Below are 13,763 nucleotides of genomic sequence, written 5' to 3'. Positions count from 1 at the left end.
CTCATTTCTAGGGCACCATATTTCTATCCATCTAGTATTGTACTCATTAAATTGGCAAACATTTGACTCAGTTATATTTTAGATTCAACTAAAATCTTCATGCTTTTTACTATGCAAACTATTGTCAAGTCAGTTGGCATCTATACTGATGTAAATATTTTTATCTTAATGTATTGAAATTGATACTTTAAATATGAGTGAAATAATTTACATTTATCATTTCACTTCCAATAGTCTTGTACTGTTAGAATTGAAAGGTGATGAAGGGGGTCAAATTTAACTTGAGTAGTGAGCACACAGTGCAATATACATATGACAAAATATTGAATTACATGCTTGAAACCTATAAAATTTTATTAATCAATGTCTCCTCAATAAATTCAATAAAATTTTAAAAATTAAGTATTTTGGTAGTATTATAACTTGAGATCCTAAAATATTAAAATTTGCCCTTCCAATCACTTATGCCTCTTTAGAATTTCTGAGGAAACTACACACAACAGAGAAACAAGAATCAATGTTACACTTTATTAATAGTTACATAGTCATATGCAGCACAGGCTATATACCTGAGCAAGCCATCTGCTCTCCCCATATTTGATTAAACTTGGGATCTGTACTCAGATTTGCCTACCTATACTGAGAAAGGAAAGTGATAATTATGTTTATAGAGAGAACCTGGTCTGACTTCTTTTCCCATTTAATGCTTGTTGTGGGTAAGAAGAGAGCTACCTGGCTGGGGCCACCTCACAGAGGATAGCCCTGTCATCCTGGGTCAACTCAGCAGAGAGAAGGATAAAAGTTCGGAGTCAAGTGTTGGCCTTTGGAATATAGTAGCCTTGTAATCTCAAGTCTGATAAATATCCTGGATTCTCTTTTATCAGATAGACATTTCCTATAAATTCAGTTTGATTAATCAAAACCAGTTCTCAAATGGTTAGTGTGCTCTACCGAGGCTTTTCATAACTGGTGCTTCCAGTGGGCTCTTCTTATGTCTGCATTTTCACAAAGGGGAAAGACTTCTGTCAGATACTTCTCCTCAAAATCTTACAGAAATTTCAAAATTCTAAGAATCTTGTTTTGAATTCAATACCAAAAATTCTCATCACTATCACACACTTCTATCCCAAATCTTGCCTATTTTTAGCCTTTCGTAGGCTTTCATGTCAGCTGAATAATAGCCCTCAAGGATGTCTAAATCCTAGTCTCTAGTACCTGTGAATGTTACCTTGTATGGTAAAAGAGATTTTGCAGACATGACCAATTTAAGAATCTTGAGATGAAGAAATTAACCTGGATTTTCTAGGTGGGCCCAATGAAGCAATCACAAGTATCCTTATCAGAGACATAGGTATACCACAGAGAGAGATACTACTACAGAAGAAGGCAATGTAAGGTTAAATGCAAGATTCTATGCTGCTGTCTTTGAAGATGAAGGAAGGAGCATAAGCCAAGGAATGCAAAGAATGAAGCTCTAGTAGCTTGTGATGCTTTCCCAATACAAGTTAATGTGATCATTGCATAACTATTAAATCTTGGTCCGTGTAGTTCTTATATCTCTTAATTCTAGTCTTCTTCCCTATACTTACATGTGCCAGGGTTACACTGGGCACTAACATGTTAGAGTTTAAGAGAAATATAGAATGTTTTCAAGATGACATATTAAAGCCAAGGACACAGGAATGCTATAGCCTGACCTTCCATTCACAATTTTCCCATGGAGAGTTCCTTACACAGGAAACCATATACAAGGAATAATAGCTGATATAATAAGGTACTGCTTTTGAGTCATCAAAATAATCTTTATACAGATTTTATAAAAAGACTTAGCACAAGTGTCTTAGGCCTCAAAACCAGAGTGTTTTTTTTTTTTTTTTCTTTTCTCCTTCCACTAACTTAAATCTATGCACTGAGATGAGGATGATTTGTTTTGCCTGGTGTCTCAGTCAGTTCAGGCTGCTGTAACAACAACAATGGACTGGGTTGATTAAACAATGGAAATTTATCTATCACAGCTCTGGAGGCTGGGAAGTCCAAGAATAAGGTGCCAGCCAACCTGAATCCTGGGAAGGTCACTCTTTCTGATTTGCGGTGGCCACCTTCTTTCTGTACCCTCACATGGCAGAGAAATATCTTATATCTCTTATAAGGGCACAAAGCCCATTCACAAGGGCTCCACCCTCATTATCTAAATTATATCTCAAAGGCTCTACATCCAAATACCATCACTTCAACATAAGATTAGGGGTTAGGACTTCTGCATATGAATTTTCGAAATATGCAAACATTCAGTCCAAAGTACCTAGAAAGAGAGAGTGAGAGTGAAAATAAACAAATCAATAAGAGAGAATGCTCCTGGACCAGAAAGAGAATCCTGGCTTTCCAGAGTATCTCCAACAGGATTCTCAGATCAATCAGATTAGCAGCTCACTCCTTTTCAAGAAAACTAGTAGGAGAATAAGCAGATAGAAAAAAAATTATGGAGAGAAGAATCAGAAGGGCTCCCCCTTTTTAAATCATTATAATGTTATGTAATTCATTGCAATTATTTACAAAAATCATAGTTTTTCTATCAATTTATACATATTTTAGGATTCATCTTGGTTATTTTTAAATATAATCATAATTCTTTACCATATTGGTGTGTGTCTTAATGACTGACTACATTTATCACTAGTTAATGCTTCTTATTAGTTTCTACTTGGTTTTCCACTTTCAAATTAGTTTTGAATATTTCTTGTGTCATCCAAGAGCCAACTAATCAGTGAAATAAAAGATAAATAGAATATTTTACATTGTCTCTGGTCCATAGTAAAGGATGAATAAGTGGCAGCTATTATAATGAGTAATAGTGTTTCTGTGTACACAGATTCAATGAATGTACAATAAAAGAAATTTGTGTTGTACCATTAGTAAGTTCTGTCCAAATTTACAAAATAATAACTAGTACTTTTTGATATGATAATTCAAAAAAGTAAGTTTAACAATGTGCAAACACCAGTTCATTTGCTCTGCCTTTTTAAAAGTAGACATATAATGGGAGACATGGTGATATATTTTAGCAATCAAAATACACTATGCTTTTTCATTTCCCTGATTTATATAAGTGTGTGTAAAACATACATTTTATAATATATGCTAAAATTTTATGGAGAATTGAAGTTATGGTCACTTTTGTGTAATATATGTAATATTTTTAAAATAACTCTGTAAATAGCAAGCTAATTTTTCTTCTATACCCTGTACACTTATAAAACTAATCCATGGTACAAGAGTTAGAAAGAAGAAGAATATTATGAAGATACGTTCTTCACTAGAGAGAAAAGGAAAGAAAAATCTGTCTCTTAAATTAGAGGTAAAGCTAGATTGATGGCTCATCAGATGGGAAGAGGTGGCATAGCATAACTGGATGAGAGAGAGAACTGAGTAAATATTCCCTAGCTCTTCCTGTGGTATGAAAAGGATCTAGGAGCTCCTGTGTGTTCTGAGAGAAAGTTGAATTTAGCTGGCCAAATAGATGACCAGAAGAGGTGGCAGCAAATAGGTATAAAGGTGACCAAGCACTATAGGGCAATCTGCCTAGGCAAAAGACCAGCTCCATTTTGTGGATTTATAGTCAGGTGGTAGCTGAGGTGGATTGAATCAGTAATAAGAACCTGCAATTCCTGATGAAACTAAGAACAAATGACCAGATCATGAACCCTTCATTTCCTTGGTGTCTAAATGCCTGGGATTTCCCTCAAACCACTGCATCACATCTTCTTTATATCATAGAACAGCAAGCCCCAGAACCATATGTTATGGTCAGGAGGGCTATGTTTTCTGTAATATGGGAAAACTATATTTGTAAATAGCTACAGGCTGAGTCCCTATCATGATAAATGGTAATTGATAGATTTTAGTAAATCTTCTCTTAAGATAATAGCATGGCTTGCTGTTATGGTGCTTTGCTGAAAAATCTCATTTTGGACGTCAAAAACGAAATGCTATTTTCATACAAATCCTAATATTCCACTAAGGAAATGGACGTCTCAGACCAAAAAGGGCAAGTATATACTTGGAAAGAAAAAAGACTCATTAACAAGTTTCAAAATATCACCTGTTATATTTATTTTTAAAACTAGAAAGAATATCACTATAATACTATAGCTATGCATACTGTTTATTATACATAGAAACAAAGATAGTTAGAACTAAAAGAGATATTATAAATTATCTAGTCCAATCTCAGACAAGAAATCTGATATTCAAAAAGGTTTAGGTAACACTCCTTGGATCACGCATTGAGTCTAGAATAAAGCCAGACAAGAACTCATTCTTAATTCTCATTCTAGTGTCTCCCCTCCTACTCCTTATCTCCACAAATTCAATGATTCCTTATCCTTGAACATTTACCCATCTAGCTGTAAGTACTATAAGACACAACGCTTCATTGATTCTTCCTTTTGAAGATTCAATTTCCTGCTTAAATTCTGGCTCTAAAAGAGGCTGGGTAAATTGTGATGATCTTAGTAATCTAAAAACATCATGCCAATATTAGACTTCTTAATTTTATTTTTTTAAATTGTGGTTATCTAGAGAATTCTATGTTCTGGTCAAGAAATTTTCATGGTAATAGTTTTGATTTTTAAAAAGACTTAAATATTTCTTTTAAAAGGAAGACCTAGAAAATTCTTTCATTATTATTAATTCTCAGAAAATAATTTAATTGAAACTTACTGAAACTAATTAAAAGGATAATTTCTCATTTTGCTTTGTGGTCCCATGGACTTAATTCAACCAAAGAATTATTTTATTTTTTAATTTTTTTGGAGGTAACTATGAGCTCAGAGCTAGCATCAGGGGAACAAGATGAGAAATGCCCTCACATTTCTATTCTTCTTATCTTGTGACAAAAATATCTTGCACGAGTTTACTTTTTGTAAATAATTTCATTCTTTCTCATGCATACTTTATTTCATTTTTTGATGTTATTGAACATCTTTAATCTTAATATTTAAAAATCTTGGTTTATGTGTGTAATAGTAATTTAATGTAATTTAGCAAACATTTATTTACTTACATTTAGCACATAGCCCTTACTTTACCGTGTAGCAGGCACTACTATAAATATATCATAAATATTAATTCAAGTATGTACTATAATATAACAGACCTCTCCATTTTACAAATGGAGAAACTGTAGCATAGAAAGTGTGAGCCAACAGTAAAACTCAGGTATTCGTTTCATAGATTTTACTCTTAAGCACTGATTTTAGGAGCCAAGCCTTAGGTTTGTACAAGGGACACCAAAAATGAACAAAGCATTATTTGTGCCCTCAAGAAACTCAGCTTACAATGTACTTTTGGTAGAGAGAGATGTGTAAAAACAGTACTGCTTCTTATTATGAAGACACGTAAAGAGTGCTATGGGAAAATAGAAAAAAGAATTTCAGAGAAAGTGACACTGAAGTCACGCCTTGAGAATGAGAAAAAAAATGATTTAAGTAGAATGTTATTTAGGCAAAGTTTAAAAGAAAAAAAAAAAAAAGAGGGAGAGCAAATCCCAGCCAGTGGAAAAGTGCAAGACATATTTCTAGAAACATATTTGTCTAGTGTGACTGGGAGTTGAAAAGAAGTGAAGAAAAAAGAGCGTGAAGAGTTAGAGTAGGGCCAGGTTAAAAATGGCATTCAATGTGACAGTCGAAATTCTAAATTTATTCTGGGGGTAGGAGAGGTTTCTCAGCTTTTTTTACATATGAGAATGATATGATCATTTTTGAGTTTTATAATATAAATCTAACAGTAATGTGAAGAATGTATTTGGGTAAGGAAAGACTGATTATCAGGCTACCAGTTAAGAGGATATTTCATAGACCAGGCACAAGACATGTAGGGCATAAACAAGGATAGTAGTAATGAGAATAAAATGGAGGAAAATGATAAGAAACATGGAAAGATTAACAGGTTTGCAGGACAAGAGAATTGGTTCACCTTGGGAAATGGTAAATATAAGGAAAATATACCCCAAATGTGGCTGTAAATATTCATGAAAAAAAGATCAGAAATTGTGATGCAGATTCATCACAATCATCAAGATTCGGAATCATCAAGATTTCCAAAGAACCTGCAGGTTGACAGTTTAAAGAAAAGATAAAAATTGGTGGATGGTGGGAGATGAGTAAGCAAATGGGAATAAAAATTTCAAGAAGTGTAAAATGAATATTCTGTAAAATGCAAAATTTAAGACCATATCTGGAAGAGGTCACAAACTATAATGTCTACTAGATATCAAGTTTAAGAGAAAAAAGAGATATGGTCTCACTGAGCCCTTGGTAAACTGAAGAACATGTGAATTATAAAGGGATCAGCTACAACTAGTCATTGCCCCATATAACTAGTGATGCTCCAACTGTTCCCAGATTATCTAGTTTTTAAGAGGAACAAAAATTTAAAAATTAAACAAACCTTAAATTTTGTATGAAGTCTTCTCATTATTAACTGCAGGAACTATAGGCTTCTTATTACTACTGTCACAAATTTAGTGACTTAAAACTGCAGAAATTTATTCTCTTACTGTTCTGAAGGTAAGAAGTCTAAAATAGGTCATCAGGACAATATTTCTTCTAAAGGCTCCAGGATAGAATACAGTTTCTTGCCCTTTCCAGATTCCAGAGAATACCTACATCCTTTGAATCATGGCCCTCTTCTTGCATCTTCAAAGCCAGCAAGGGTTGCATCTTTAAATCTCTGTCTCTCTGCTTCCGTCATCACATCTACTTCTGACTGATTCTGACTCCTTCAGTGTCTCTCTTAAGACACTTGAGATTACATGGAGCTCATTTGGATAATCTCCCCATCGGGTTCCTTAATTTGATCACATCTGCAAAATCTCTTTTGCCATATAAGGCAACATTCACAGGTGCCAAGTATTAGGACATGGCCATATTTGGGGGCCATTATTTAGTCTATCAAAGCAACCAATATCCAAATTATAGTATGTTAGTCAACACATGGATAAGACAAATTATCTTGCAAGCTGTCATTTTGTAATCTTTAAAACTTTTTATTGGGTTCTTTACAATTTATTTTATTCCTCTTGCTTCTTGTGGCACATCTCAAACAACAAAGGTTTTCAAATGGAAAGAGAATAAGCAGTGAAATGATAAATGTAGATAGTGGAATATGTTTTAATACGGTTCTGTGAGCCAAGTGTTGTGTGAACAATACTCTTGATTTTTTTATTTTTTGGTTTACGGTTTTTCAAATATATTTCAATTAAATATGTTTAAAATCATTTGAGTATGATTTTCTAAGCTATTTTACCACAATATGATTTCTGATTCTCACCTAACATACCTATCAGTCAAAATAAACATTAGCGATTTTCATTTGTAGTATGATTTATCAAAATTTATTACATTGGCCGACCTCCTAAAATATTTATAAAAGCAACATTACAGCAGGTGGCATATTTTACCTCAATTGTCCTTTTAATGTTTGCAGTTCTTTTTGGTATAATACAATAGTATAAGATTTCTGACAACAAAATCACATGAAGAACAAGTCAGATGGTCCAAAAAATAATGCATGTGTTGCTTGTGTCTTATAAGCAAGTTTTGTCTGAAGCAGAAGAAAAATCTTTGTTCTCTAGTTAATTACCTCATTATGTTGTAGGTGCATAATTCTTTCTGAAGAAACTAATCTGCTTGAAGGGAAATCACAAAATATTATGGTTTGTATATTCAAACCATGCAAACAGATTAAAAATGTTGACTTTATATAATAAAGGATCTGTGTTAATATGAAAGAATTTAAGCTTAGGCAATCAGTGTTCTGGTAATGTTTTAATTTCTGCCACATAAAAATCCTCTTTTGTTTGTAAATAAAAAGGGAAATTTTTCATTGTGCCACGTCCATCTGTTACCTGAACGATCAGTGAGGTCCTGCAGTTAATCACAGCATTCTTTCAATATTGTGTTTTGTTTCCAGTATGGTTAAGTTCAACACTCATAGATATAGATTTCCTACTAAGTTGTATTTCCAGAAAGCCCTGTCTCTTAAATGAGTGTATAACTTTTAATGGTAAATATTAGAGATGGAAGGAAGGACTCACAAGCGCTATTTGTTTGGCTGCAAAATATTCAGAGAAATGTAATCTCCCATTTATTTAATTTGACTGCACTATCATTTATAAGATGGTGAGAAGGAAAAGTCCCTTGAAATTAGCTTGTGGCTGAGATCATCTCAGATTTCTCCTGAGAAGTGTGATTCAAAACCATTGTCTAAGAGCGTTAAATTCCTTAGCAGAACTTTCAGTGCATGGGCACCTGAAGGGCAATTAAAATATCCTAGGATCCTTCTGAGATTATTTCAGGAATTACTCTTGTGTAGCATGGAAATAAAGGACTATTAATTTAGGAAATGAACTATTCCTTGAAAACTGGTTATTTTGTTTTTTAGAAGATATAATATTTCCATTTACTCTTAGTATGACCAGTGGTGTTGCGAATGCTTATAAAACCATGTTTTCATTATGTAAGTCCTAGGAGAGTCACATATATTTTATAAAATTATAGTATAGATATAATTTTTTAAACAAATAAAACTGTTTTGTGGATGCCAGAAGCAATTTTGTTTGTTTGTTGTTTTTGTTTGTTTGTTTTTTATATTTCCCCAACAAGCAAATACAGTGTTAAATAAAAATTTCCTAATTTGAATACACTTGGAACTTTTGGTTAGAATCATAACTTTCATTCAGAAGAAAAACAGAGAGCAAGCATGTTAAACATGCACATACAGATACAGATGTGTATTATTATGTCCTCATTGGTTAAAACATATGGTGCTTAATGGAAGGTGATTATCTTTCAGATACATCTAAAAATACATAAAACTTCAAGAAGACATAGTTTAATCACTGGAAACAAAATATAAAAGATTTTAACTTTTTGCTGATAACATTCATTTCTAACCCAACCCTAAAAAGGAAGCACCCTCTGCTGGATTATGTAAGATATAACTGTAACCCAAAAAATGAAAGAGTGTAAGAGAGATCTACAATCACAGAGATAAATTACTACCACATATCTATATATATCCTGTATTTACTGTCTGATCTAAATTCAAGACAAACTTTTGAATACTGAAAATATTTTCTGCATTTTAGTATGAGGATTTAATATTGGTGAATAGGATGTGTATGAAGCATAAAAGGTATAGGGAAGCTGATTTTTGCAAATTAAGAAAACAAAATACACAGTCTAATTTATATTGCAGTGATTAAAATATTTCAAACTCAAGTTATACTCAATGGTTAAAGATGTAAAAATTTTCAAATTAATCTTGCACATTTTTCTATAGGTGATAATATGCTAAATGTTTCTCTTAATTATAAAACTTTAAAAATATTAAGCGAATACCAAATTATATTAGAAAAACAATATTCATTCATTCAAGAAACAATTCCTAAGACTTTCTCCAATAATATCACTAAGATTTTTCATCTGACGTTTCTCCAGTTATTAGTAATAATAAAAATAAGTAATTACCAAATTACTTATTTGGTAATTACCATTTACTATTAGTAGATAGTATCTGAAAGTAAGGCACCTTTCTCTTTATTAATTGAATAAATAACTCAAAGATACATAAACACAAGCATATATCTCTAAAACATATAGATTCAAATTAAAGTCTAGAAATGAGTGGGCCATTCTATATCTTTGCAGCTTAAAATTTAGGCAGAATCTGAGGTCTGGTCTAATCAGATAACCCCCTATATATACTCATAGACAACCTACTTTCTACTGATATCTAACAATTTACTGAAAATTTTCAATGTTAGAATATTCTGAAATTTTACCGTAGTTAGAATTATCAGGACTTTCGAAAAAAAATTCTAATGTCTCATATAGCATTTGTAAGAGTGTCGATCAGTGTTTCTGTAATGATTTTTAAATACTCATGAAACTGTATATATAGATTATAATTCCTGATGCATTTACCAAAAAAGAAGGCACAATAATATTTAATTAAGTCATTCCTAGGCTGATACAGTGGGTAGTATAATAAAATTAGAATACAGGTGTCATTATTTCTCTGGGATTCTATTGTAAAAGACAAAGTTATTTGAAAGCAATGTCTATGCCTTCGTTTTTGGATCCCTAGGTCCTAGTAAAGTAGCTAGAATATACTAAGTACTAAATAAACACTAAATCATCTAAATCGAAATTAAGAGTCTAAAGTTAATTTGCTTGGTTTCATTATCTGTCTTTCCGCTTGCAGTCGCAGTTTCCAAGAACTGATCTGCGACATTAAGAGAGGACTTACGGTGTATAATAAACTCCACCAGAGTGTAAAGATAGTAAGAACTACATAAAACAGAGTATAAAGATAGTGTTTTATTAATAAAATGATGAGGTGGAACTGCAAAGATATGTTAAGTTTTAGATGTGAGAGTTTTAGAATGACAGCATGATTTCTAGGCCTAGTAACTAGTACAATGAAAAAATACTCAATACATAATACATTAATAAGAAAAGCAAATTACGCCTGTTCTAAACAGCCTAAACTAAACTCTTTAATTTCTACCACAACCCTATGAGGTGAATTCTAACATCACAATTTTGCATATGCAGAACTGAATGTCCCAAAAGAGTACAGGAGTGGCTAAGAAAGTAGATTTTAAATGTTCTCTCCACAAAAAAGAAATGATAGTTATATGATATGATGGAGGTGTTAACTAAATCAATGGTAGTAATCATATTGCAGTATGTTAAGTGTATCAAATCAATCTGTTGTGCATCTTAAAGTCATACAATGTTATATGTAAACTGCATCTCTGTTAAGTTGAGGGGAAAAGATTATGAGAGTTGTTTCTAAAGACACTTGATTAATAAGTGACATATTCAGGGTTTAAGGCAAGGCAATCCACCTCCAGAGGCTAAACTCTTACCACGATGCTGCACTGCTTTATGTGTAAATCTATTGTGAGTCTGAGGAGTACATGTATGGGATAAGATGATGTTGGTATGAGGAATTATCATTTAAGGGTGATGAATTCAGCTTCTGACTGTCTTCATATGCACCTGACCCTTTGTTGTTGACATTTATACAGTGCCTCATTCAGGGAACTTATGGCTAAGAAGGGGATGACACTAAGCCTGGCAATCTGCTGTTGAAAGACCTTATGATCTTCTCCATACACTCCACAAGGCAAGTTGAATGGCACATGTTCAGGCTGCATCAAAGAGTTTTCTCTTTCAAGATTGTTTCTCGTGTTCATTAATAAGCTGTCTCCTTTATATAAATATGGGCATGAGTTTGATATGATGATTTGTAGAATGCCACTTGATCTGGACCCTGAATTGCCCTGAAATGACTATGAGCCTCAGACTCTAAGTTTGTGATTGAAGGGTGGGGCTATATAAATGATATCCAAATGATACGTTATTTGTAAAAAAAAAAAAAAAAAAAAAAAAAAAAAATAATTTCATTGTATGTAGATTAACCTGATATTGGATTAAGTTTTCAATTTTTAGATATAATACATAGTATTAGTTTAGGGTTTAAATTTTTAAATATAATACTTTGCTACTTAATTAATAGAGTTCATATGTAACTATCCACACTGCATTGCAGAGCTAGAAGTGACTTTCTATAGACATGGGGAAGCATTATCAGAATTTAAAAATCATTCTTTTAAAATTAGGAACTTAATGTGTTATAGTGCAAAGGACCCAAAAGAAGTAACCAGGGAATTCTAGTTTCTGAGTCTAGTGTTGGTTGTGCCACTAATTAACTGGGTAACTTTTGACAAGTCACCAGCCCAGAACTGTGATATATTGCAGCTTGGAGGTGCATAGACTTTATCCTGTTGACCTTTCTCATTCAACTGACCAAAAAACTGGGGCCCAGAAAGTTTAAATAACTTGACAAAGAGGTTACATTTTTTTAGCCCATGAAGTTCTCAATATACATTTTTTTGAATAATTGAGTAATAAGTAAACAATCTATAAGACTCATAGGTTCAAAATTCTATGTCCTTGTGAGGCTTTAAGTTTTTTTTAAAAGAATTTTCCATATATATTACAAATATAAAACTGGGATTTTTATGAAAATCCACATTTTCATATGACTGTAGACATACTTAATAATTTCTAAAAATTGACAGTCTGCTTTAAGTGATTAGGCAGATAGTCTCTAATTTATCTTGCCTGGGGTAATTCCCACTGACTTCAAGCCTTAAATGAGGTATGGAGGAAAATGAGAAATGAGCCCATAGAGTTATAATATTAAAGAATCACAGAGATTGTAACCATAGAGGATTTTGACTAACTCACATTAATTATCCAATTTGTGAAAGAAATAAAAGAATTAGGGAAAGCTAAATTTCTGCAAAATGAATACTTCTAATACTCTTTAATGAAATCATATCTTTCTATCTACATTTCCTTACAAGTTATATCATTTCAGAGGTGTTATTTGTTTCTGTAATTGTTGATCTGTGTTCTATATTATCAGCTTTCTCATAAGTTCTACTTATTCCTTGAAGGAGAATCTTATTACCAGTGGAAACTGTTCAATGTTAATATGAAAATTGAATTTTTAGGTCAAAACAAAACAAGCAAAAGCAAGAAACTAAAGGAAGGCTCACCACATACTGAAGTACTGAGCAATGCTGGCTTCCCCCAAACACACGCACGCACACACACACACACACACACACACACACACCATGGCAGGAAGTATGAAGGATAAAGGAGGCATCAGTCAAGGTTTACTATTTGTCTAATATGTTCCAAGCACTGTGAAAATCACTTTATAAATCCCGAGGCCTCACAAATTTTGACAATTTTGGATTGTAATCAAGTCCATCTGATCCAAGAGTTGCTTTCAAGGACTCTTCTCTACTGGGCAATTATTTACTATTAGTGTTGGCTCTTTCTGAAATTTAGTTAGAAATCCAGTGTGTTGTCACTGTTTCAAAGATTTCAAATATTTTAATTTTATTTCAGTAAAATGACTTTGGCAATTTCCTTCTTTCCTAATTTAAAAAACATTATTAATCAATGCATTCATTTTGATCATTGTTTTCTTTATATTCTATACTTTTTGCTTTTCTAAACCAAAATTTAAAATTCCTGTAGTGCTAGAGGACTAAACATTTTAATCTAAGAGTAACATGCTATCATAAAAATTTTATGAAATTATTTAGTTAGCCAAAGCAAAAAGCAAAAAAGTTTGAAGAGTTTAGGACACTAATCCTAATTTACCTGTGTTCAAATTTGTGTCCAGTTGATAATGGGTCATTTCAGAAATTGCAAATTCTGACTTTAAAAAAAAAAAAAAAACTTTTATAAGTTCATAAAAATTGAAAAATAAATATTAAGATAGTAATGAAAAATATTACAAAACAATTCAAAGGAAATGAACATCATTGATCTACCTTATATATAAAAATTTATATCACCAAGATAAATTATGCTGCCATATATAAAGCATGGAGAAAGAGAAAGCCAGAAAACTTATTAGAGGTGAAAACTTGTAGGCAATAGAAAAATTAATACTATAGGACAGACCAACTTCTGCCCTTTTAGTGTCACAAGTCCACATGGCATGGGGCAAATTCATATGTAGTATGGGCTTATTTCAATATTTGGGATGTCTAATGCATGGCAGATCAAGTTAGTTTAGCTACAAAAAAATAATTCTGAAGTTTTTCCATTTTAATGTTTAGGTGAGAATGTGGATCTTGAATTAGAACACTGTAAGTAATCATA

Source organism: Pteropus vampyrus, unplaced genomic scaffold, assembly GCF_000151845.1.
Source record: "Pteropus vampyrus isolate Shadow unplaced genomic scaffold, Pvam_2.0 Scaffold206, whole genome shotgun sequence".
Lineage (NCBI taxonomy): Eukaryota > Metazoa > Chordata > Mammalia > Chiroptera > Pteropodidae > Pteropus > Pteropus vampyrus.
Note: the sequence above shows the minus strand (reverse complement) of the source record.